Raw genomic sequence first — 26,669 nt, 5'->3', positions numbered from 1 at the left:
TTTAGTTCTTTGTAAAAGAAATACTTTATTTCTTCTGACATTGATCCAGTGGGCACACAGGATCAAGCTATCCACAATGGCCTGAAGATTTTTTCCTACAAATAATGGTCAATGTTGACATCATTTTTGCTTTGTACAGTTTGGATGGCTTCTCCACACACACCGCTCACACTTAGAAAGCCTAGTTTTCCCCCACCATCTCTGCCAGTTACAAGAAAGGTATTTTTGCATAAGCTTCAGGATCAGCAGCAGGTGATCAAAGTCACTTCTGCAAGCACAAAAACAGCGAAAGAAGTGAGTGCCCCAAAGATGAAAACCACTAATGCAGTGGTAACTGAACAAGGGTGCATGTTATTTGAGAAAAGGCATATTCTTGCACTCAGAAGCAAATAACTCAAGGCTTTGGAGGAATTCTTAAACACTTGAGCACAACCACATGGTGAAGAAAGGAACAGAAACCCAAACCTGGGCCAAGGTTCTCCCAGCCCCAGCTGTCCCATCCCGTCAGTACGTCTGGCTGCACCACAGGGGCACGGATGCACTTTTGGGGGCCACTTGGCCCTGTGGGACTTCCTGCAGCTGGAGTCGGTTGTAAATCCTGCAGAGCAGGGACAGAATAAAGGCAATGAACCAAAGCCAGTTTGGGAACACCGAACAAAATTAATTCAAGTATCTCAAAACATGACTGCCCTTCAGCGTTATTGGTGCAACTTCCAGCCGCAGCTGCCTAAACCCACGAGACAGGAACACTGCATGCTCACTGTACGTTATGCGTTACTCCGTCCCCTGCAAGCACCCTGAAGCACGCCGGCAGCCCTGCTCCCATTCTGCACCCCGTGCAGCCTGGCCAGCCACAAGCAGCTTTGCCAGAACCTGCAGGAGGGCGGGTCGTGGTCCCGCATTGCCACTTGGCAGATGGGACACACAGCGACATGTAGAGATTGGCTGGTTTGTTAGAGAGCAAAGTTACCCACCGTGAAGCAAATTGAAAAAAAAATTAGTAATTTAAATAGTAAATTAAAAAAAATAATAGTAATTTTAAAAAGAAAAAGGAATAGCAAGCAAGATCACCTGTGCAGGCTTGGCTGTGCTGCAGAGGAGAGGTGCCAGGTGTCAGCCTGCGTGTGCTGATCCATCCTGGGTCACAGGCAGCAGCTTTCGCACTCCGTAGTTGCCAAGCAGCATGTACATCACAAGGGTAAGTGCCCACTGCGAGCTAAGGCACAGCACTACAATATATCACGCTATACTGCCTTGTCCACCACTCCCATACATCCATTGTTTGCAGTATTTTTTTCCCCAATATGAAAATAGCAGTATACAGCAAATAATTGTCAGCTGTCAAGAGTCAGAAATTAAGTCTAAGATTGGAACAAGTGCAAGCACAAGTACACTCTCCAGCCAGCTCAAAGAATAAGGAAAAAAATCTAGTAGATTTTCCCTATGGGAAGCAATGGCATTCAGGTATTTGTTTTTTCTGGGAAAAATCCTTATATTTGGCCATTCTTAGCAATAAATTTCTATAAAAATTACATCAGTGTTGGCAACTGAAAATAGAAAACATCAAAAAGCCATTTTTGCAGTGCAGAGATGAATCACTTCATTTCCAAGAGCAGCTGCCTAGCAGTATTCTTAGGGTGGGAAAAGGATATTTTGGTCACTACAATTGTTTCCCTCTGCAATTAGACCATCCAAGCGCTGCTAGCCCTCCCAACAAGCCCCCTAATCACCAGGCTTTGTCAGGAGAAGCGTCAGGCCTGGCAGTAAGACGCCGTGCAGGGCTGGAAGAGCAGTTCCCCATGGTGGTGGGAGAAGCCCCTCCGGAGAGCCCCCCGGGCACTGCTGCAGGGCACCCGCATCTGCCCCTCGTCCTCTGGACGCGAGAGCACTCATGAGCAGGCAAGGAAAAAATTAGCACTGAAGAAAAACCTCAAAGTCCATGTTGGGGATGTGCAGAGACCGAAGGGAGCACAATTCACAAGCTGTCCACGAGCTGAAGCCTTCGGAGCGGATTTCAGCGTTTCTGTAGGTGGAATCTCAGTTTAGCTACATTTTTGCACTTGAAAAGCAAGACACTAAACATGTTTATTTATCCCTCAAACCATCTGAAGCCTCAAACTCTTATTGAAAACAATAGAACAGTCTTTTTCTGTGAGGAAAAAATATTTGTTCAGTCTACAATGCTAGGTATAACCCCACATTATACACTATATTACTTTAATATGATTATTACCTTATTCAAAAGCAGCATAACAGCAGCTCTGCTGCATCTCTGCCGCTTCAAATGGCAGGAATTATTCTTTTAAGGGGGAACCTGCTGAGGAATTTGCAAGCTGGTGACCTCCTGTGGCTATTTCTCAGTTTATGACAAAACTAAAAACAATGAAACAAGTACAGTTCTGGAGTTTTTGTCTCAGAAACGGGACTTTTTCTTTAGTCCTGTATACAAAGTTAACCTCTGCTACCCCTTAACAGCAAGTTCCAGAGGTTGTCCCTTCACATACGTAGCTGCTCATAGCTTGATGGAACACTGCAGATAGCAAAAAGTTATAAAAAACACATTCAGATCTTCAAGAATTTGACAAATGAGAACAACACCTGTGCAGAAGAAATACAAAGTGCAATACACTTCATAAAACACTCCAAAAGCAGAGGGAGCAGCTCAGCAGGCAGGTACACCTCCCTCAGACCAGTAATAACACCTTTAACAACTCCTGCTTTATAACTGAGCATTAACAGATCTGGGAGGCAGTTTTCTTGGGTTTTATTTGCTGTTAAAAAGTTTCCTAAGAGGGAGAAGCACAAGGAAAAGCAGAGGCAGACAAGTCTTGGTGTCTGTTTGTGTTCTGAAATGGCATGGCTCACTTTTCAAAAGCCTGTGTGTGTCCTTACACCTGTCTGTTTGCACACGTATATGTGTATTTGTGCACAGATACAGCCCACAGAAAGGCTCTCACAGAAGATTAAACTTTCATAAAAGTACACTGAAAACTACATGGAAATAGACTTAACATTTATTCAAAAAATGTCAGCCTGCCGAAGTTTATTGCAACTTCAGGCTTTTGTCTGGCGTTCATATATTTCGCAAGTTAGCTGTTATTTCCTAACAAAGAGGAGAAAATGAGGCAGCATGCCCATAAGCTCACCAGGGAAGCCAAGCATTCCCCCCACGAGCCTGCCCAGGCTGCCCATGCCGAACCCCAGCATCCCCCGATGCTGCACGAGGAGCACGGAGGCAGCACGGTCCAGCAGGCAGGCTGGCGGTGCCGATGCCTTGCTTCACGAGCACTACATCAGCTGCAAAACGAGTGGCTCTGGACAGCAGCGACTGCCCCAACAGCCCAGGGCTGCGACCTGGCTGCACAGCAGAGCGACACTCACTGTATGGCGTTATTAGTCCGAGGAGAAAAGCAGGCAAATAACCTTCCTTATGTGTGCAGTGGGAAAACTCTCATAAAATGTGTAACAGCAAATGCGTCAGATTATTTGAGGCTTCCTTAAAAAGCACAAGATTTTTGGAAATACAAAGACTAGACCATGTAATTGCCTTGCCAATGTTTCTCCAGTGCAAACATCAGATTGTTTGTGGGAAATAATAGTTAAATCAACAAAGATAATAAAAGGTGCTGCAAGGAGGTTGAACCTGCCTTTGAATAACTCAAAGTATTTTGGAGATTGCATTTTTTTTTAAAGTGCTAGAACTCAGAATTACTTTCACAAGTAAGAATATTCAAAAAGTAGTTTTTCTTTCATTTATTCACAAAAGCAGTAGCTCTGTCCTCTACTAGGCTGTTCACTGAGGAAAGCAGAGCTGCCCTAGGAAATCTTATTTACTGTAATCATCTGCCTTTATTTTCCTGCATGCCTTTTTCACTGTGCCCTGAATAACTCACTGGATGCATCCACAGCTCCAGTACAAAGAGCCCTCAGCACCACCTCCTGCATTGCCTCAAAGCATGGTCTCTGGAGGTTCCCTTTAAATTGGTGCTAGGAAGTTTTCCTCCTCCTGAGTTTAGTCCCTCAAACTCTATAATCATTAAGACAAGGTGTTAAAAAACAAACCAGGAAGCACAGAAACACTCAGCAGCTATTAAATGAAAACACCTTAATTAGAAACTTATTAGAAACCCATTTCTTATTTATAAGCAGTGTTAAATGTTAATAAGGATAAAACCAGCAGTTGCCTAACAAAAACTGAACCAATTATGTCGAACCACACAGCGCAAGGAGATGTACATCCTCAGCACCTCCTGAACACAAAGGGCTTTCAAAGTCAGCCTCAAACCAGAAAACAGTGACTTCTCTGGGCTCGACAGAGTGCCCCAAACCAGCCACTTGCCTTTTATCCTTTATGTGGAATTGTCCCAGAACTTGGAAATCTTGGCTTTCCGTGGTGCACAGGGGTCGCACTTGCAAAGGGCAGTCTGTCTTCGGTCTCTCTCATTTCCACTGTTTAGGCTCAGCCCTGGGGCCATTTTACTGAAAAAAAAAAAAAAGCCTCTCATCAGTCTGATGAAGCAATTGCTTTGAGTCTACGCATCCACAAAGTTACTCTGAAGTGACAGTATGTCACCCAGATTTCCCCATCTCACGTAACACCACCTCACTGTGCGTCTCACCACAGACCTCCCCCCGTTGGGAACTTGTTTGGTTGAGAGCTTTGTGTGTCAACATTTATTGCTGCTATTTCAGTTTGTTTGCTCAGTCCCTTCCCTGCCCCACCTCTCCCTCCTCAATCCAAAAGATATCAAAGCTTGCTCAACACTTGGAGGCATCACACACAATTCAGTGGTATCCAAGGGTCAGGGTCGGAGCTCCTGTGACGAGCAACTTTTGCAGATGAAGTTGGCAAGGGAAGAGCTATTACCAGTTTATATTAAAGCCTAATTTTTAAGGACTAGCATCTAGGAGAAATAGCTGTTTAGAAAAGAACAAACAGAGGAAGAAGAGGGGTTAGGACCATCAGGAGTAGCACTGATAAAGGCCAGGACTGAAGTTGATGAGACAAGACTAAATGCGAGTGCCAGGCTCTGTGGAAAGACCCAGTTCATCAAGCCACCAAGCTTCGGCTCAGGGTTAAGTGAGGACAGAGACAAATGAGTTGTGGGCCAGACAAAGTCAGTGAGCACACAGACTGATTTACCCCAAAGAAGATTTTCACTGTTTTATGCAAGAAAGATAATTATCTGCTTGACCACAAAATTATACGCTATTAGAAATAATTTTACTCATTTCGTAATTAGAAGATTAACCGAAGCTCTCTTTATAACAGTTGTAAGAGTTCATCTTGCACATTATGTGGGATATAGTTCATTAGTTGCAACTAGCTGGTCTTAATCTAAAGGATAATAGCCCTTTACATTCAGCAAAAAAATTACAGATTTCTTTTACAAGGTCTATTAACTTCAGCTGGTAACTACCAGCCTATTACCTTCATTTTGTAGATGGCAAACTGACTATAAACAGAGTAAATAGACTACATCCCATTTCTTGGTATTTTTACAAAGTCCTTCTGAAGACACACGTCAAGCTGCCTTCAGCTTCCCATGTTCAATGCTTTCAGACCCGAGTCCTTTGGCTTACGTTCAGTACAAAATAAAACCACGGAGGTCAGATGCTGCCTTTGACCATGCATGGAAAGTACATCATCGAGATGGGGCGGAAGGGGAGGAAATGTTTCTGAGCACTGTATGATACTCAGGGCTCCAAGCTTCCCCGCTGCTATGACACCTCCAGCACCGAAGCTGGAAGAAGCCAAGGTGCTGCATATTGAAACCTAGGGCCACACATACAAGACAGCGTTGTTCATCACCCCACTTAACCCTTTCAGATAAGAACTTGTCTGCAGAAGCAGGCAAAGCAACCTACCACCAGTGCAAAGAAACACTGTTCATGTCTTTTAGGAAAACATTCTCAAAAGTACAAAACTATCTTGTTGGAAATAAAACCAAAGTCAAATTAAAGAACATTAGCCAAAAGAAAAATAGCTCACTGATTACAAGAGACCACAAATTTTTTTCCACCAAGACAATAAAATAAAATACATTAGCATAACTTTTCCTAGACTCAAACTATACCATCTTCTAAACGATTTTTATATTCACTGATTTTGTTTTAAATTAAAAGGTGGATCACGCAAGAAGTTTCCAAAATAAGAATGAGCTAAATTCAAACATTGAAACTTCAGTAACAAACGTTAGCTTATTAAAAACCAACCCCTTCTTCCCCACCACCCCAAGAAAACCACCTCTCCCCCATCTCCTGCTGCTCACTTCTCAATGGGGAATAGCGGTGTTATCATTTTTCCACTTACATAAGACGTTCTCAGCTCGCTGTTTGGGTCCCAGTTAATTTCCCTGTGTCGCACTGCCCCCTAAAGTTCCGTCGCGTTGTGATTTTTCCAGCCACTTACCTTTGGTGGCACCTGCCCAAGGATGGTGCCTGCCCAGGTTCCCCCATCAGTGGAAAGCAGACCAAGGCGGGCTGGCACCCATCAGTGGGCGAAGGCACTTACACAGATCTCTGTTTGTAACAGATGTCCCTGCAAGGGCATTTTCATAGCTGTTTACAACCAAGCGGAAGCCCAAGGAACCTGCCAGTCCTACAGAGCATTTGGAGGAAATCTTTTGAACTCCATGGGATGGTTGTCAAGTGCCAGGACAGAGGCTGCAGCATCTCCACCCCTGGGGAGGGAAAAGGTGCAGAGCAGCCTGGGGTCCCACTGGCCGCACTTCAGGAGAGGTCAGATAAACATCCCAGGGGTCCTGCCCAGGCTGTCTGGTTCTAGGGATGGGTGGGTTTTGAATTAAAAAACAAGCAAACAAAAACACTTAATGCAGTGATTTTTACTAGCAATATCAGTTGCCTGATAAGGACTAAAATAAGCTCCCAAGACCTGTAGCTCCTGCTCAGATATGTACATGTCAAAACATCATAAAACAACATTTTTCACATGAATACCTACATAATAAACCATAAAATCAGCACATCATCCTGAATATTGAAAAAGGAGACTTATCGGCAATACTAATTTCAGCTTAGTTTACAGAAACAGTTCCCTCAAAACCAATCCCAAACCTCTTTGGGAATTTTTAGTCCCAGAGTACTCCTGCTAGTGGTGGAGCTCAACACAAAAGGATTTCACTGCAACTAACCCCAACACTTGTTTTAATCTCTTCTGGTATTAATGAGCTATCCTGTATGTTCCAGTGTTGCTCCCATTTGTGTACGAGATGTTCACCAGGAATCATCATCCTCTGAATCAAAGCGCAATTCTACCAAACAGACTCTTTAATTACTCAGCTAGAGAACTACATGCAAATGAGCATGGCCCCTTCCTGCATTTTCCAGGCTGATCTGATTACTGATGCTCTGCAGCAACAGTTGTGTACATGTGCCGCGTGCCGCTGCTAACAATTGGAAATACGCTGTAGTTCAGTACCAAATTAATGAGCAAGGCTGTGTCATGGGTACCTGCAAGCAACACTTATTGTTCAGAGCTAGTCACTGGGGAGGACAAGGGAAAAATGCCCGCTAGAGAAAAAGCTTAGAGGAGGTTCCAGCCTGAAGCTGGGGAAGCTAGCTATCCACCCGTTTTGTTACTCTGAGTAGCCTAGACCACAGAAATAAACTAAATTTAGAAGTGATCCACTTCCTGTAATAACCACCCCTCTTGTCTACACACATAGCTGTTAGTTTGTTTTTAAATGATAGTATACATGTACACAGCACACCAAATAACAGGAAAAGTGGAATAAACTGGCTGCAATACACCTCCACTCACTCATTTTAGAAGTGGAGGTTTATCCAAGACCAAAGGCTCTGTAGTTCTTGTGAGTCTTAAGACCGAGGAACCAAAGCCCAAATACTGCTACTGAAAGAAAATCATTCCATAGTTTCCATTTGGTATTCAGAAAGGTCCTTATATACACATTTATTGACATTTTGGAAGTAATCTGCCTTAACAGTAAAGGCCTAAGGTCCTTCTGGACTGAAGTAATTACAGTCCAAGTGGATTCTGATTTTTTTTTTTTTAAGAAATAATAAATAATGAAACATAGGTTGGAAAGCTCATGATTTCTGTAGAGATGAAGGAGAGCTCTTCCGTTTGATTTTAAAACCTGTAAACTCTCCAAAGCAATTTTATTCACAATCCCAGAGTATTTTCATTGCCTAGAAAGTAAGCCTACAATCAGTCCCTGTCTTCTCCTTTTCTCAGCCCCTCAATTAAGTTTCACCGACTGTGTTCACTCCAGATTAAATCAAAGTGACCAAGACAGTAAGCTCCATCAAAGCAGGAAAAACACTTGTACAAAGTAATCAGAGGTCTTCAAGAGGTCTTGAATATTGCCTCCAGAGAGATACTTACATGCTAAGATATTCTAGGTGGCTAATGAGTCTGTACAAGGGACATCAAATCAAAACAATTGCAGAAAGAGATGACAACATCCAGGTCTGCATGCAAATATAGCTTTATCTGCAATGCAGATAGCTATTTAGCATCAGATGGAGATTGAAATGTACTTCAACAGATTGAATCTCCTCTAGCCTAAACAGTGTTTTCATTTTTTACATGAAGCTGGTAATTATATTTTCCACTTATACCTGGAAATTTCAGCAAATATTCCACACAAGATATTCTGATTGGAATCATTTGTTTTAACAGAAATATGCTACAAATTAGAGAATTTTTAATTAATTAATTTTTTTAAGAAAGAATTCTATGTGCAAGATTAGGCAGCTCTTCAGTACCTCTGAGTGCAGCTCTGCGAGCAGCCTGTGCCCCAGGGCACAACAGGGGGCCTGGCACTCCACGGGCTGTCCCTCAAGCTGCAGGAAACAGAGCTATACCCACAGCCACACTGTTCCTGCTTTTAAACTTGCCTGTCTGAAAATTGGGAGTTTCTGGAGAAACACTGCGCTGAGCAGTGTTTGGAAGACAAGGAGGCTGAGAACACAAACTCTTGCAAGATACTCACTGAATGCAGTAAGAAAAAGCTTTTGAGTTTGTCTGGTTTTAAAACAGAAAAAGACTAGCATAAAAAGGAAAGACCTACAGCCTCCCAAAACTGAAGAACCAGCCTTGTGCCCTGACCCAGGCAGATGAATTCAGCTGGCAGCGCCTGCCTGCTCTCCTCCTGCCACGAGCCCCGCCGGGCAGGCTGCAGGGTCACTGCTGGCCGTGCCTCCTGCCCCAAGGGCTGAGGCCAAGGGATCTCCCCTTAACTCAGAAGTTATTTGCTCACACCTCGAGCCTCCATCAGCATCCTAAGAACACAGCCACTCGTGCTGCACAGGCCTGGTCTCCTGGCTTCTCTTCCCAGCCCGCTTGCCAACTCCTCTGGAGGGGCAGAGCTTCATTAGCTGGGTTAGCTCAGCCTGTCATAGAGCTCCAGTTATGCTCCAAACAATAGAAATCACTACCAAAAAATACACTTAATGAGGTTGTGAAGTAGGCGTGCAGAGTCAGAGCAAAAGCCTGCATCCAAAGCTGCTCTGTAAGTCTCTCTTAGCCATAACCAAGTTTCATTTCCCTCAGCACCTCTGAAATAGAAAACCCACAAAAACTGAGCTGTCTGCTGGTCCCCCAGGAACAGCCTAGCTACGAGGCCACCACTAACCCTACAGCAGTGCCAAAGAGAAGCAAGCCCACCTCTGGGCACCCCCCAGACACCACGCACCTCCCTGACCCCACAGCAACAGCATCACAGGCCCCAGGCCTCCCCTACCCCCTGGGCCTGGTCTTAAAGCCTAGGGGGGACCAGCTGAGCTAATTAGCTAATCAGCAAGAACCCTTTTAACGACTGTGCAGGTTTTACACCATTCTGCTATGCTTTCTCTTTGCTCTGCCTGCCTTCTGTATCCAAAATAGCTGCCTAGCACTATTTTAACCTGGAAGGTATAAGGGGAGCTTGGCATGTGCAGGTTTTCTGAAGTTGCCCAAACAGAAGGAAAAACTGAGCAAGCAGACGTGAGACAGGCAGTGGCAGGAGGGGTGCTGAAGGTGGTCACCGGCCTGGGGCGGTGGCTGGGTCAGAGCATCCCTCAGGAGCAGCTCTGCACAGCACCCTCAGCTCCACGCGGTGTGTTCTAGGACAAATTACCCTGCACGAAATGAGTACCACAAGCCAGTCTTTGTGAATCCATGGCCTGATTTATTATGTCATCCCTACATTTTTACAGCAAAGAGAAATCCTGAAATACATCTTCTATCACGGGGAGCTGATTTATGAATTACAGACAACTGTGAATTTAGATAGCCGAGTGTTTTGTAATCTTTCCTGACATCTTTCTCCTGACAGGCCTTAGCTTAATTCTATTACATAAAATGTCTTTGAATGAATTAACTGTTAAGTCATCTTCCCTCTGTTTTCAATTCTTTAGTTTTGATACACAAATTAAATGACCTTCCCTAGCAATCCCGAGTGGTATTTTTTAGCTGACATCTTATTAATTAAGGAAATTCATACTCTCAAAATACAATCCCTGTATTCCACGGAAGGCAGACTGAGATAGTACTGTGAGGAGAGAATGCAGGACCTAAGAAGTGCTAAGCCAGGAATGCGTGAGATACCTAAATATTATTAGATATTTATAACTTTACTCATTACCTATGCATGAGAATAAGAGGTTTCTACCTTTCCGGAGTTTTATTGCATATGGATGACTCATACAAAAATGAATAGCGGTCCTGCTTCCCAAAGGAAACCCATCACCCAAGTGGAGAAAAGTACCTGCCCCTAGAGAGTGTGTGTTGGGTCTTGTGGGACACATTTTTCCTTCACCCTGCAGAACCACCTGCCCTCTAACTACAGCCCCCTTGCATTCCTTGCACTGGGGGCAAGGAAACGTGGATAAATATTAAACATCAGGAATGCAGCAGCCTTGCCTTTACTGATGACATATCCAACACAAAACAAGGACAACGGTGTCCTGAAAGTCCTTACGGCAGAGCTTTGGGGTCCCATGGGGAGTTCTGGCTTTCTGTCGCATCTGCCAGAGCAGGGGCCACGTGCGGGGAGCGCTGCTGTGCTCAGCACCCACACTGTGCCCAGGGCTCCTGTGCTTCCAGGTGTTGGCATGCTTCATGGTATTTATAGTCAAAGATCCCAAGGCTGTTACATCCTAATATGGAAACAAAACAGATTTGGCTGAAAAACTGCTCAACATTTTCCTCCACATTTTTTCTCTGCAAAGCAACATAAAAATAAGATGTGCTTTTGTGACAGCTGAACACCTGACTGTTGTCATGTCACTGTGCAGTAAAGCAAGCAGTAGAGAATATAGTGCAATACAGTATATAATGTACGTAAAATGTTACTATTCTGCAAAATAGTAGGCCAGGACTACGGATTTCAGGACTTCTGTGTTTTTTATATTGCCACTTTTTTTCACTGAAGGGGAATAAATTTTCAGATACAATAGTTTGGGAAAATACCCACATGTAAAAATCTTCATTGTGGTCTATGCAAAGGATTTATAAACCTTAGCTTAAATTTACATTAAATATCCCTCAAATTAAAGTAATGAGATGCTCTGCCCAATAGGTGTTTCTATTTTAAAGACAAAAATAACTTTTTTAAAAATCACTTCTCTGTACTTTGTAGCACATTTTAAGATACTTTTTGTATCACATAGGAAAATACCTGAATGAGGTCAACAGAGCTTGCACTTCACCTACACTTCCAGCAGATTACCAGATAAATCTCATTCATTGACAGGAGAGCCATGTGGATTCTTCCAGTTGCCACTGAAAATTAATTTGTTTAATATTTTCTTGGGTACATTTCAATTTTCATCATCGCCATGAGACCCAAAATTCTTGTGCAGCCTGATAGGGGTTATGCAGCTGCCATAGGAAACAAGTACGAAACCTTTAAAAAAACACTAGCCACCAGGTCGCAGTGCCAGGCAGAAGGGACTTGAACTCGCTGGATTCGAAGGGCAGGTTAATTAATAATGCTCTTACCTGCAGTCCCCCGTTTTTCAGCACCTGAAGGACACACCGTGAGTCCCCAGTGCCTGTGCAAGCTGTGTTTGAAAAGGATGTGTTGCACTTTGCAGCCTCTCCCCGTTAGATGCAGCACGTCTGCTCCCTCGGACCCAAGCGGTGCAAGCGAGGCTGGCTGGGCCATGCCCTGCCGGTGTTGTTCAGCAGATGCCAATCTTTCCTTTCTGAGCTGTAGCTTTACCATTCAGATGCTTTTATGATGGTGTGAGGTAATTAACATTTTACTGTATTGCTGCTTGGAAACACGCAACAAGATTGATTTTTGAAAGAGTCATTTTTACGATTAAAGAGTTGAGAAGATAGTAATCATATTTCACCCTGATAATGGCTTGTACATATTTATTACAATCCTTGGTATTAACCAGGTGATAGATGAGTATACTCATTTTTTTCCTTCAGAATATGTAAAGGAAATGTTTTGGTAATTACCCGTTATAAGAGAAGGCCCCCTTGAGTTGCTAATAAAATGATCTGAGGGACTCTGCATCGTTCCCTGTTTAATTAAACTCTTGACACAAGCCGTATTTCACTGCTCTGTTACCCTTGACCCTTTCTAAGGCTCAGCCGTGCTGATTCCCAAGCTCTGGCATTTTCTCTGAACCTCAAACGTTCTTTTCAAGAGGAAGGAAGAAAGTTCCCGTGGACCTTTTACATTTTGTCTGCTCTGCCTCTAAAGTTCCTTTCCTTTCTGCAGAAGATGATGAAATCTGAACGCAACCACTAACCACTCAGAAGAAGGATGTTTCCTGAGAAGTGAAACGTCTTTTTGGAAGAAGTTTTGAGGGGCTCCTCCTGGGCACGTACAAGTGCTATGAGTGCTGACTCCTGCGTCGCGCTCAGCCAGAGCCCCCTTTGCCCTTCTCTCATCTCACCTCGCCACCCAGGGAAGAGTGTAATTGCAAAGGGAAATTTTCAGGTATTGTTCTTACTCCCAGGCAGGGTTTAGTAACTGGTCCTACCAAAATCTCTCATGCCAGAGCTGGCCATACCAGCTGCAAGTAGCAGCCAGACACCAGGAGCTAGTAATGCCCATGGCACACACAGCACCGTGCTTCCATGGCACTGCCCCATCATCTTCTGCCCCTGAGATATCCCTCTACACAGGTAGGATATTTATTTATAACGTATATATTAATTTATATGTATATGTAAGGACTATTTGGTTTTCATTTTCTATACATTGTGTTAGTGGAGTTAGTGGTTAGTGCAAAATACAATGGCCACCTGAATATGTTGTTGCTGAGAGAAAAAAAAATCTCAAAACCCAATTATTTTAAAACTCAGAACATGCTTTAGTAAAGCAACAAAATGTGTCAGGAGCAATAAAATCAGATATTTAGCGAAAATCTCTCTATAAATTTATTTTTTATAATACGATTCATAGGACAAAACATAATCCAAATCCAGAAAATTCCTAATCAAACAAAACATTTTAGTGAATTATATTTAATTTCACTGGAAAAAAAAATAGATATTTAATTTTCAGGTGAGCCCTGACCACTTCATTAGATCTGGTGATATAAATTCTTCTGGAGCAACTGCACTGTTGATGGCTCTGCTGGGAGGTTTGCCGGCTACGCACTACGCACTACACTAATTCCTCCCTAGCACAGAACAGTAGGAGCGAAATATCTGAACCATGGGAAATCCTTGCAGTACCCTTCACCTTGCTGCATGACTCAATAAAAATCGATGACTTCATGCCCAGCACCACCAGGTTCCTGCAGCAGGGCAGCGTGTCCACCCTCTGCTGGAGGCAGGAGGTCTCTGCCCGGTGCCTGCAGTGCAAAGCAGCGTTGGCATCGCCCAGGTCGGCAGGGCGGTGGTGAGGTTAACTCAGACAAAGCTGGCGTGGGCTGAGCTGCTTCATGGCTCGCTCGTGCTGAGAAGCTGCAAGTCTAGAGGACAGAAAGAAACTGTAATTTGCTCCACGAGCAAGTATGCCGAATTCTGTAATTACTTTTGGTGTGACGCTATGCGTAACATGGTAGGGTATGCACAAAATGGTAGGTGCTGTCTTCTGGTACGTGCTTTCTTCTAGATTTGACGGCAACGCTTGGCTGTTTGAATGTGTCACGTTTCCCTTTAAACTAATGCGCATATGACACAGTCCTGCTCTCAGACCCAACCACGACCCTTTAAAGACGATCTAGGAATTCACACAACTGAATTTACCTCCAAGGCTAATTTGAAAGTAAAATCTGGTAACTAAGATCTACTTGTAATTAAGATCTACTGGTAATTAAGATTTACTTGGTAGCTTTGTTCTGATTCTCACCACTTTCTGCAAGCCTATGATTATCCTAAGATGCCTTTTAACTTTGTAGTTTCCTGGACTTAGTATTTGCACTTCTGAAGTGCTGAATTTTGGCAAATTACCTGATAAATCTTGCTGGGAATCAGCTGCTGCTGTTCCTGCTAAAGCTGGAATTTGTATCCGCGAGACTTTTGAAGTGTGGGAATTTGCTTTGTTGGTTTTTGGTTTTCTTTTTGCTTATCTTTTTTTTCCTTACACAATATCGTGGTGCGTTTTCTGGGTCTGGTCCTTCAAAAACGCTCCGTGCCTGGTTGCACATCCCTGGCAGCAGACACTGTCAGTGACACCCTGGTCTGCGCAGAGCCCACCTCGAGGCAGCGTGACGGCTGCGGGGGGGAGGCAGCAGGCACAGGGTGCCGGTGCCCAGGGGCTGCAGGGATGGGCTGTGGCACCGCTGCTCCTGGCAGGGATGGAGGCACCAGCACCAGCACCAGCACCAGCACTGGCACCGGTACATGTGGAGCGATGCGTGGGTCAGCCGCGATCCCAGCTCTCATCCAGCAGATTGTAGGGGCTGCATCTGCCAGATTCCTTGCTAAAGTAAGCCATGGAAAATCCAGCCATATTCATCTGGGAGTAACACTCCTAAAACTTACATACGTTGAATATGTATATTTTAAAAACTACAGTGTCTTCTTTAGCCTAATTTTAGCTCCAACAGCAAAAGATCTAATCAAAGATCTGGCCTTGATTAATTTAGATTAGCAGAAGTGTCATATAAAGCACGTAAGATATACTTATCTTTGATTGAGGGAATACATGTTTTCAACAACATATTCTGCAAATCCGTGTAATATATTTAATAAGCAGGATCATCTTTTCTGAACACATTAGCATTTTCATGAGATGTCATTAATGTCAAAGCCAGAGATCCAGCGCCGTAGCTAAAATGTCAACTGGCCACACTGACAAACCCAGCATGGTAATTAGTTCTGAGAGCAATTACAAGTCTGCTTTTTCTAGGAAAAGTGGGGCAGACTGTTTTTCTTTAACCAAAACACCCCGGCCCTGAAATGCTGCCGAGCCAGAAAGATCAGTTTATAGGCTCTGACAGTGAGACATACAGGTTTGGGCTGTGCTTTCCAAATATGAAAACTTCACCAATTACCATTCAAAATTATTTTAACAAGGCAATTAACAGAGTTTCTCTAAGGGAGCAGAATAAATCAATCAAATCCCAGTCAGAGAGAGAGTGCTCTGCTGTGTAACAGATTTTTTTATATATATATATTTAGGTCTAACATCTTTTTTGTAATAAAGTGCATTTTTTTCAGAAAGAGATCAAGAAGGGGAGAGCCAGAAGACAATGACAGGAACAATTTGGCACACGCAGACATAGCAAGATGTGACTTCAAATGACTAGAAAGCCATCTGCCAGCAGTTGTACGTGAGCATAAACCAGCTGTGGTTTATCTTGTATACCACACTGCAGCCATCCTCTCTCTCCCCTACTGTCCCCAAACCCGCTGACCAACAAGTCCGTCCGTCAGCGTGGCGCATGATGGCACGGAGGTGGTGCTGGGCTGGTTGCACGCATCCCACCCCCTTCCCCTGATTGCCTTTATTTTAATCGTGGTACCCTTCGGGTTCAGGCACCGGCACCTCCCCAGAGCTCACGCTGGGGCAGGAGGAGGGCCTGGGGAGGCCGTTCCAGCCCTACCAGCCGCAGCGGTCTCAGTCACCACAATGTGCTTCGACGTCTCCGCTGACCTCCGGGGTCTGCGCCAATTCACCCCGAGGATGTACAATTCATGGCTCGAGCACTCATTTATTTTCACAGTGGCCAGCAATTTCTTGTCTCACCTGAATTGAGTTCAGCTCTATTGAGTAATGCTGAGCTGTTACTTTGCTGGAGAGCGATGCAGAATAGGATGCTGCCCCCCTTCACGTTACAGCAGAGACTGCACTTTATGTTATGAATTAACAAACAATAAACACTCTCTTTTAAAAATCATTTTTAACCACTGATTTATCCTATTAATGCTATCTTTTCCATTTCGTTTCTACCATTTCTTAAAGCAACCTCTCTACTATATTGAACGGGAGTTCTCCCGACCTCTCTGCATTTCGGAGCCGTCCATCCATACTGTTCTCCTCTCCACTTCCCAAAGCATTGCACTCGATCAAAGTCCTGTCAAAAAGAGTGCGTGGTACAGCAGTCTGTAAGGGCAATATAACTGCTAGGGAATGACACTCTAATAGCTCAGCACAGAGAAGTTACATGCAAAACATATTCTAAAATCACCAGTCTTCTTACATATCTCTAGTCTTTAGTAATTCATTTATACCTTACTCTTAAAACTTTAATCTTCTTTGAAAGCTTGCAGTTTCCCTTGTTAAGAATTGCTTTACTCTGTGTATAGCAGTTGGCACTGTATTTTGGCATGGCCGTTTGGGGCTCCGGAGTGTGTGCACAGCTTCTGGGAAAACTGGCCTCTACAGGGCAGCCACCCAACCAACAAACACCTCAGTCCTCAAGCAAGATCACCAGAAGCAGATTCTTTAGTTATGTCACATGTATCTTTGTTTCATGGCGTGTTGCATGTTTGTCATATATTATATATCCATACTTATTTCACGTCTATTTCAAGTTCCTTTGTTGTGAACGGTGAATTATATTCCAGTTCATGCCGCCTTGAACATCCCCGGGAATGCTTTCTCTCTTTGAATTACAGCTTGGAGGCCAACGCAATTAATGGCCTCCTGTAATTACTAGGAGACTACTCAAAGATTTCGAAGTCACTTTAATCAGCACAGAGCGCTCCTCTAAGTGCTGGCTTTGTTGCTGCCTTGCTGCAGTTTGTGCCCTACGCAGCCACGCCGGTGCCCTTGCTTGCTGAGGTCTGCGCTGACACAAGCCGAGGGCTGCCGAGCTACCCGAGTGAGCAGACCGGGCTCAGATGAAACAGTAACGGCCTTGCATTTCTTTCCTGGCTTTGTAAAACTGCACTGGGGAGGCTGATGAACTTCTGGCTAGTTTTTATGGGTGCCAGTCTTCTGCAGAGAACTCGTTATTGCATTAAACTACAAACCAAATATCGATGTTCGCTCCCCCGTCTTTCAGGCATTTTCAGCTATTTCTATTTCTTCTTAGAGAGAATATTATGCATGAGCTGTGGTTCTCCTCTGAAGCCCATCCTCAGGCATGACCTTTCTGGCGAGTCACGCTGCTCTGCTGTAAACGAAATGGAAGAAATCTGGTCTGAGACGTGTGTTAGAGGCGGTCAGAAACCCGCCCTCCTGCACTGCTGCTGTGTCATCAGAGGCCGGGTACCAACGGGGAGCACAAGGCAGAACACCGACATCTAAACGGGTTTTGTCTTAGCAGAGTGGTGGCCACTTTTTCCTGCATTCTCAGGAAAACAAAGACATGATAGCAAGCTGCTAGGCCCTGTCTAAATAAGCAGGAGCAAGCAGTGCGTGTGGAAATGATGGCGAGCCCTTGCAAGGCGATGGCTGTGTCCGTGACGGAGACGTGGTGCTCCAAGTGAGGAGTCAGCAGTTTTGCACAGCGGGTTGCTACCCAAGCCAGATATTCACTAAACACAATAATACTCAAATATTTATCTGTTCCTCCCTGTGGCACGAATCATACGATTTCTTACAAGATTCTAATAAAAACTTCATCACTGAAATTTTTAATTTGCTTCACAGAAGAGAGCAGCGTCCCCAGCGAAGAAAGGCCAGGCTGCTGTGGCGAGGTTGTCAGGGCTGCCGTGGGGCTGCGAGACTGAAGGGCTACAAAAGGACGAGGAATGCGCACAAGACAGGCTCCTTGGCCAGGGGACACGGCCAGTGCAGGATTTCAAGGCTGAGGTCAGTTGTAGCATCCCTGTGGGATCATTACTGCGCTTCCCACTGCCACAAACAGGTACAGGTATACTTAACTGTATTACCATCAATCGCCCCCCTTTATTTAAATGGCTGGCAGCTCACAGTAAGAGACCTGCAGACCTCTTTGCAGGCACATTTACTATTCTCCTATTTATTTATTTATTTCATTTTTGAAGGGAAGGTGCCCTTGTCTGTCCCCAGGACTATCAGGAGCCACCAGTGGCTGCAAGGTGCTCAGCCCCACCAGTCCTGGGCGCTCTGCACCAGACCAAGGGTGAAGTGGTTCCTCTTCTGGGGCAGGAGTGACATCGTTACTTAAGCACAGAAAACTAAGGTCACAGTCACCTAATCACCGGCTGCTAGGTGATTACTGACACTAAAACAACATCCAAAAAATCTGGGAAAAAAAAAAAAAAAAGGAAATCCAAAATAATATAAATTACTTGATCTTGTAAAAACAGTCAGATCTTTAATACCGGTGACTGCAGGAAGGAGAGCAGACGTGTAGGGCACAAGGAGATCTTCCTTCCCTTGTCGGTGGGGCTCCCCGTGGGCAGAGCCAGCTTCCAATAACTTATGATTACAGCCTCCTGCTTCTGATGAAGATTTAGCATAATTATCCTTCAGTCAATATCTACAAGTATTGGCTAGGCCTGACCACCAAATTAAGCCAATGTCTTGTGCTTCGCTAAGCAATTAGCAGCGTCAATTATCTCACGCCTTCTCCCCTGAAGAGCCCACGGGTTTGCAATACCGTCCCTCTGAAGGTGTGGTTAGGGACCTCACATCTTATCCACCCCACACGGTGCCCCCATGGCCTCGCGGCACGTTGCAGGTACATCGTCCTGCCTGGGGGCTGTGCCTTACCGACGGCGTGCTGTCCTGAGCTGGTGGGAGAAGTGTTTCTTCTCCTGTGGTCTTCCCTGCTGCTCACCACTGAGTACCCGAGTGCTCCCAAGCATTAAGGAACCCATCTCCCCCGTGAGCTGATGGTGTAACCACCAGTTTTACAGACAGTGAAACAGAGGAGCCTGCAAGAGGCCACACCATGGCGTTTGCCCACCGGCAAGCAGAGCTTCAGCTTTTCCTTCCTACAAGAACTCGAGAGCTATCCGTAAATGCTGAGCTCCCCAATCAACTTTCTTCTGCATTTATTGAGCACTACTGACTTGTTATGTCGAGACAGAAACAGTGCTGTGCCAAACAACGGCTCTGTACCAATAGTACACGCTACGACAGATACCTTGCCCGACCAGATGAGGCACACACGACCTGCGCAGCGCAGGCAGACCTGGAGCTCAGCACCACACCGTGGCTTTGCTCCTGGGGGCAGCGCAGTGCCCCAGCCCTCCCCGCCACCCCGCAGGCTGCCCAGTGCCTGGACAAGGAAGGCAGCAGCCCGCCCAGCTGCGGGAGACACAGCAAAGATGGATGTGCTTCTGTAATTTATGCCCTGCACATGCTCCTGGCGCATTTGGAAACATTTCATGGTGACCTGCAGTGAAATGCAGAAAATAAAATGAAGCTTTCTTGGAAACTGTAATTCAATTATTTTTATTTCAGGTTTTGATACTTTAATAAATACTGGTAAACTCATAATCTCAAAAATCGTGTGTTGCCTTTCATGGTTCAGAGCACATTTTCATTAAACTGCAAATCTCCCTCTCTGTGGTTATCTGTTCCTGCTCACACAAACTGTTACCCCGTGCTGAAACCCGCAGGGCTGAGCCCTCGGGCAGAGAGCAAGGGCAGTGAGATGCTGGTGTGTCCCTTGGGACGACCTGCCCGACCGCTGGCTCTAGCCAGACACTTGCTGAACCAATGCCTTTTGCACGTGGTGAGAGCCGCAGCCTTGTAAGCAGAACAGCTGATTTTACAAGTGCTCTTCCCAGAGTCAAAAATTTACACATAAATGAGAAATAAGTGGCTTGAAAAGCTTAAATGCTGGTTTTCAATTTGCTTTGCAGCTCGCTTCCCATTTAGCTTGAATCTCAAGATCTTTCTCCCCAGTTTTTCAAAACCAAGCAGTACATTGCCTTTACTCTGACACCCGGTTCCCCCCTGCAGCCCCCACAGCACGCCCTGCTCGTTTCACCCAGGTGCTCCGCACAGAGCACCAGTGTGGGCTCTGGCAGAGCTCAGGCGCCTCTCGAGAAGACGTGGCTCTGACATGTTTCCCCTCGTTACAACCATTTGATCTTCACGCGGCAGAGTGTTTAATGAAGAAGGAGTAAAAGCGGAGCACGAGGCGTTCTGGGGACGATTGCCCTCTGTGTGCTCTTCAGCCTGGAAATCTGCTTCCACCGTCACGCTCTTCCCCGTCCCAAGGTTTCTCTATGAGAAAAACCATATTTTCCACATGACAGTCAGCATGTGTCAAGCTGTGAATTATTATTTTACTTACTTTTCCTTCAAAATAGTGAGGAGGCTGCAATTTCAATTTTTAAAAAGCCAGTATTCATTTCATTTGAGTGAGACTTACCATGCTTAGGCAATAATATATATGTGTATATATACATGGATACCTATATATACATAGTATAGACATATGAACATACTTGTACATGCATGTACATGTCTGTAGGCATGCCTGTCTGCTATACACACATGCCATGATATAGGGATGCCCCCAAGTCAGGGCCACGCAGCCACAGGCCACTGGCCCAGCAAACCCAGCCCTTTTTTGGGTGATAAATACTGGGGTTAGCATACAAACCTCGATCTGCAGTTAAATCCCAAGGGAATGAATTACAATTATCTCTGATAAAATAAACGTTACGGTATTTCCAACTAAAGGCGGGGAGCTATATAAATAGGAAAGCCAGCTGGCACCTGCGGGAAACTGCCAAGCAGGATTTGGAGCACTGCCCCTCCAGGGAGGGCGACCTCTGCTCCCCCCACGGGCAGCACTCGCAGGGCAGAGGCTCGGCCTCGCGCCCAGATGCGTCCCACAGCGGTGGGCACAGCGTGCTCCTCGTGCTCCTTGTGCTCCTCGTGCTCCTTGCCACACTCACCAGCACCAGCTCTTGCCTTGGCACCGCGCTCGCACATCATCTCCACATAGTTCACTGGGAAAACACAGAGCACAGCGGAAACCTGGCAGAAACCCTGACCTCTGAAAATCCTCTGCCATGATTACAGGGGGCTTGCCTGAAGGGAGGGGAAAAATGCACCAGCTCTCTCGACGTGCTTGTTATTACTTATTTTCCCACCACGATGAAAGAGCATCTGACCGCAAGTCATAAAACTGGCTATTTATAGAAATGTAATTAAACATCACTGAAAGTGTGAAGACACAAAAGCACTGCCATCTGCCACGCATTTGTGGCAGCATAAATATAGATGAAGTGCTGCTACCCCTTTTGTCCTTCTCAGAAAACTTATTATTTAAATGGCCTTTTTGTAGTGACTGCCGCACAGCTCACGTACGCTGCTGCATTAATCACATCACAAAGGCTGTCTTCTGCTGGGTTTTACAAATACGGGCCAAAGCAAGTGCAGAGCTTTTCCCAGTGGCTTGGTCGTCCCATGGGCACTTGGTGTCACAGCGCCAAAGTGCTCAGCCAGGGCATACATTCAGTGATTTACGGACACAGGCACCAGCGTGGAGCTTATGGTGAAGGCTGAACAGCCCCAGCTTCCTTCCACCAGGCCTTTGTGCAATCACTGCTCTAGTTAGTAACTGAAAAAAAAAAGGCCTATATATAGCACATTTGAAGTATTACTTCAATCGCAGTCAGATGAAATTTCATCAATATTCCTCACTAGAGAAAAACTATATTTGGCAAACTACTACACTGCAAAATATTCTCTAATTCCAGCACTTTGATTTTTGGTAAAAAAGCACTGGTCAGCAGGTCGGGATTGAGCTGCAGGCTCTACCTTCACCCCAGAATGAAGGTAACCCTTCCGTGCTGGGTCAGGGTCTGGGCTGAAGAGGAGAGGACCCGGTGCCCATGACGTGGAGCATCCTTCACCCCGTCCCAGCCCGCATGACCCGGAGCGCTGCTGCTGTCTTTCGGAAGCCAAGCCCTGACAGCTTCCCACTGTGAACAACAGCGGGATGGGGACTCACCGCTGGGTAAGCAAGTTTGGGAGGACTTAGACAATTAGTGGGGCGACTGTTCTTTGTTGTCCTGGGCTTTGTCCGAACCCAGCACCCACTGTCCCGTGGCACTGCTGCCGTGCTGCTGTCCCCAGCTGAGCTCCGCGGTGGCGTGGGGCTGCCTGCAAGGCATCTGCTGCCACCCCAGCTGCAGGCCATGCACAGAGCTGGAAACTGCTTGCACACAGATAACAATGACAAATATAGCCCATAAAGAAGCATGTGATATCCCACAAATAATTTCAAGAACTGCTCTCGAGCACTTTAGATAAGATTTAATTACGAGTGTGTTACCATAAAATGGAGAAGATGCAAAGGGCAGCTCTGGCTCCTGCAGAGCCTGATGCAACTCCCATCAAAGGTAATGAAACAAAAACCTGTCTTTAGCATGGGATGATTCAAGTACTTTAGGGCCAAATCCTATCCCTAGGTACCTGGCACTACAGCTGGAAATGTCATGTTTCAGGATGATGGGTTTTGCCTGCACAATGTTCCCTTTGAGCTAGCAGAGTGGTACTTGGGGCTGGGGGACAGACCCAGCTGTTCTGGCTTTGCTGAATTTCATTTTTTGCTGATGGAAGGTGAAATGCTCAAGGCTGAAGAGAACAACCACCTTGAAATTTTAAATGGAAAATTTTAAAATTAATAGCGAGCCCTAAAAGAAAGGCATTACCTGGGGTAAAGTAAGGGGAATGTAGCTTCTGCCACCTCGGTTGGTCCTGGCTGAGAACAGAGATCCTTGTTTTGGCCAAACCCGACTGGAACCACGGTCAAATGAAAGTAAAGTTTGCTCTTCAGAGAACAAAACATTTCTTGCTTCTTACAAAATACGACCCTGGAAAACAAACAATAAATTCTCAGCGTGTGAAAAGCCCCTGAACCAGAGTAAAGACCCCAATATCCAGAAGTTGTGTCACTGGAACAAATGTAATTCCCAGCCCTGACCGCTGCAATGTTCATGGGGCCCAGGGGCTGAGAACACCTCGTGTCTGCAGGCACCACCACGGGGGCTTCCAGCCCTGTCCCCCCACCAGATGACAGCAGAGGCTCACCTGCGTTTGCCAGCCCTTTGTTGTGAGACAGCGACCCTCTGTGTGGCGGCACGAGCCAGGGGGTCCACAAAAGCGGGACATGTTCTCACACCCCGTCCCCTCTGTCCCTAACCTGAAGGCCAAGAGAGATCACCCGACACCGGCCAAGCGCTGACGGCAAGACATCCCCCGTGTGGAGGATCCAACCTGTTATCTCCAGGCCACTTTGTGCCGGGCAACAAATAACAACTGATATTGCACGTAGGAAAGATAATGTGAGAGCTGGTAAATATAGATGGTGTCGTGCTCAGTGTGGACAAGGGGATGCACGGATGACTTTAATGTGGCATTTCTTAATCTATTCTGGTTTATTCTGCCCCCCTAATATCCGTTCCTTTATATATATCAATGTGTGTATACAGAAAAATATGTGTGTATGTATATATATACACATATACATGCAAATGACATGTATGTAACAAGATACGGATCTGGCTGTGAGCTAAAACATTATGTAACAGGTTAGAAATGGGGTTTGTTTGGCATCTGGAGAGTAAGGTATGAAAACAAGCTCAGGACTAAGAGAAGTTGGGAAACTTGGCTGCTCACTGCCTGTTACTTCAGTTTTACTCACACTTTCCTTTCCTTAAATCCTTCTCATTCTTCAGCCATACACTCTGGATGTTCACCTGGTTGTCTTTTCCAAGCATTTTCTAAAATCTTTCCTAAACACGTTAAATTCTGTAATTTTCAGACGGCTCGAATTGCTAACATTCAGAGCAAATCCGTAAATTATCATCTTGTGAGCCCGGCTGTGTTATTACAGGTTAATCCTGTGCTTGGTTACTAACAAAAGTGCTGGCAAGCAGCCCAGGGGCACTGAGTTAGCAGTGATATTGTGCACTTAATCTCTCTCTCAACTAACAAAGCACATTTTTTCCTGCTAATTATTTAAATACTAGGTGGAGATAACCAGGCTTGCAATTTAGTCTCTAGTATCAGGTAAGCTAAGGGAGTGAGCCTGTAGCATCACCAGCAGCAGTGTGAATCTCGCTGCGCCACTCACTGCGTGAGGTGGATCCATGTCTTGTTTTTTGCTTTCGTAGCTTTTGCAATTAGCAGTGATGAGATTGTGCCTTTGCCTTGGAACAAACAGATGTTGTATCAAAGGAATTTTGAGGTTTTGCAATGTACCGGTGTGTTTTACAAAGCGGTACACGTACCAACACCAAAGACTTGCACAAATGATGCTGAAAGTCAAGGCAGAAAGCATGCGCTGCTGCTCAGCGACCACATGCCCCACATAGGGTCTGCAAAATGCACACTGGCACGCTGGTACCAAACACAGGCACAGGCTGCTCCTGCTGGAGCTCACACGCAGGTTGCTGGGACGCAGTTTGGCATTAAAACATATCAGCGAGCCATGTTTGAGGGAAGGCAGGCCAGGCTTCTGCACTGCTGGGGATCAGCTGCCCCACTCTCAGACAGCAGGCTACCTGGTTCCCTCTGCTGAACACCTGGAGCAGGTGGGCAAAAGTGACCCCAGTGCTGTGCCGGGGGCTGCTTTCTGCCCCGGGGGCTGCTTTGTGCCTTGGGGGCAGGCACCGGGGGCCATGCTGCCACCCAGCCCCATGGGGCATGTATGGAGGAGAGCTGCAGAGGAGCATCCCCCCAAAACCTGGCTTCATAATTGCTCCCTGCGAGTAGGTGTGTGCTGAGAAGAAACAAACGCCCTGAAGCATGGTGTTTCCAGCTGGGAAAGGTTCAGGTGCTAGCGGGGATATGCTTGGCCAGTTTCAAAGCCTGAGCCTTAAAAATGCTGGCACAGGTACCACCAGCCGGCTGCTCACTGGGAGGGGAGCAGTGCGCTGTGAACACCCCGTGTCCTCACCGCCAGGCAGCCTGTGAACAGGCAGACTTTCTTCTGCTTCTTTCTACACGTACTCGAATATGTTGGAGAAGTTTTCAGTTTTATCTTAAAACTCTGCAGGAATTCATTTACTTTTCTCATAGCGAGCAAAGAGCTGCATCTTATCGCAGATATTGCACGTCATAAATGCAAACAAACACGTCGTCCATACCTCAAAAACACATGAAGGGCCTTTCTGACATGCCCTAGCAGAAGCACACTCTGTTTCCGAGCAAAAGAAAGAACTTTATGAGCGGTGCTTCAAGGGACGGGCAGCGCCAGCCAGGAACGCCTCTGGCAGAGCAGCCTTGCTCCCTCCCTGATGCACAGAGGGGGCACAGCCAGCAAAACTGCACCTGTGCAGCACAGCCATGGGGATTTCTGTGCAGCCCCTGCTCGGGGGGACCCCAGCAGGGTGATCCACGGCATTTGCCACTGCGTCGTCCAAAGTTGAGAATTCCCAATCAGCAGGGCCCTTTGACCCCACACCACAGGAGAGGAAAACAAAACAAACAAACAAACAAACAAAAACAAGCAAGCAAACAAGAACCCGCCCTATTTCCTGCAGAATTAGCCGTACCAACACGCAGGTGGCTCCGACAGGCCCGCGGGCCGACCACGGGCAGGACGCCGCCATGTCCCCGCCCCGCGCCGCGCCATCGCTGTGACAAGAGCGCCCCTCAGCGTGCCCTCATGGCGGCACCGCCGGGGGGCGGGGGGACGGGGGGACGGGGGGACAGACGCTGGGTGTTACAGCTGTAAGTGCCCCCACGAACAATGCTGCGTTTGCCAGCGAGCCCTCAGGGAGGGTAAGGGAACAGCCAGGACTCTGTGCATCTTCTGTAATTAGTACCGCACACGTGAACAAATTAATGAGTTTCCTTGCTGCGATAACCCCACAAACATTTATTTTCTGCAAAGCGGGTGCAGAAAAGGAGGAACACGGGCAGCAGAGGTGGGTGCTGAGCTGGGTGCTGGGCGCACGCCCTGCCAGGGGCAGCTCACTGACTCGGCACCGACTGCCCGTGCACGAGAACCGCTCGCGTATTCTGCCTTGTGCCTTCTGCCTTGTGTGTCCCTAAGGTATCGCGCAGCACTGTACTACAGATACTAGAAATGAGTACCGAAGAAGACAACAGTTTATTGGTAGCCCTTCTCTTCAGAACCACCAGACCCCCCGGGGTTGCACGGCACAGCACGGGCGATGCGGCTGGTCTGTGTGTTTAGCAGGGCAAGCTGCTCAGGAGCCCCCTGCACCCAAGACCTTCGGGACGGGTGCTGGTGGCCACACGGTGCTCAGCAGGCACGGCAGTGTCCAGCACGCCTGCTGCCCAGGGTTTCCCTCCATGGTGCAGCGTACCCGAGTTTAACGTAAGAGCCCATTGACTTGAAAACCTGGGTACGCCCCAATGGACAGCCTCGTGCAGGCCGGCAGGCTGACTTGCTTTATGTCACTGCTCCTG

The 26,669-nt window shown here is 46.3% G+C and overlaps 1 long non-coding RNA gene across 12 annotated transcripts; it reads right to left on the bottom strand.

The window, feature by feature from the left end:
- LOC310901402 lies at positions 1 to 25,902 on the bottom strand. 12 transcript variants are annotated; one of them, XR_014585768.1, is made up of 7 exons: positions 25,787 to 25,902; positions 22,940 to 23,101; positions 11,969 to 13,908; positions 10,947 to 11,124; positions 4,340 to 4,479; positions 1,072 to 2,023; positions 1 to 598 (listed from the first exon to the last, which is right to left on the bottom strand). It is a non-coding gene; the product is annotated as an uncharacterized lncRNA (long non-coding RNA). The 12 variants fall into 12 exon arrangements; XR_014585769.1 differs by lacking the exons at positions 10,947 to 11,124; positions 11,969 to 13,908; XR_014585771.1 differs by lacking the exons at positions 10,947 to 11,124; positions 11,969 to 13,908; positions 22,940 to 23,101; positions 25,787 to 25,902 and adding an exon at positions 9,681 to 9,761 and having other exon boundaries at positions 1 to 268; positions 466 to 598.
- Between the last annotated feature and the right edge of the window lie 767 nt (positions 25,903 to 26,669).

The sequence above is a fragment of the Anser anser genome (assembly GCF_964211835.1).
Source record: "Anser anser genome assembly, chromosome: 6".
Taxonomy (NCBI): domain Eukaryota; kingdom Metazoa; phylum Chordata; class Aves; order Anseriformes; family Anatidae; genus Anser; species Anser anser.
This window is presented reverse-complemented; position numbering and strand designations above follow the sequence as displayed.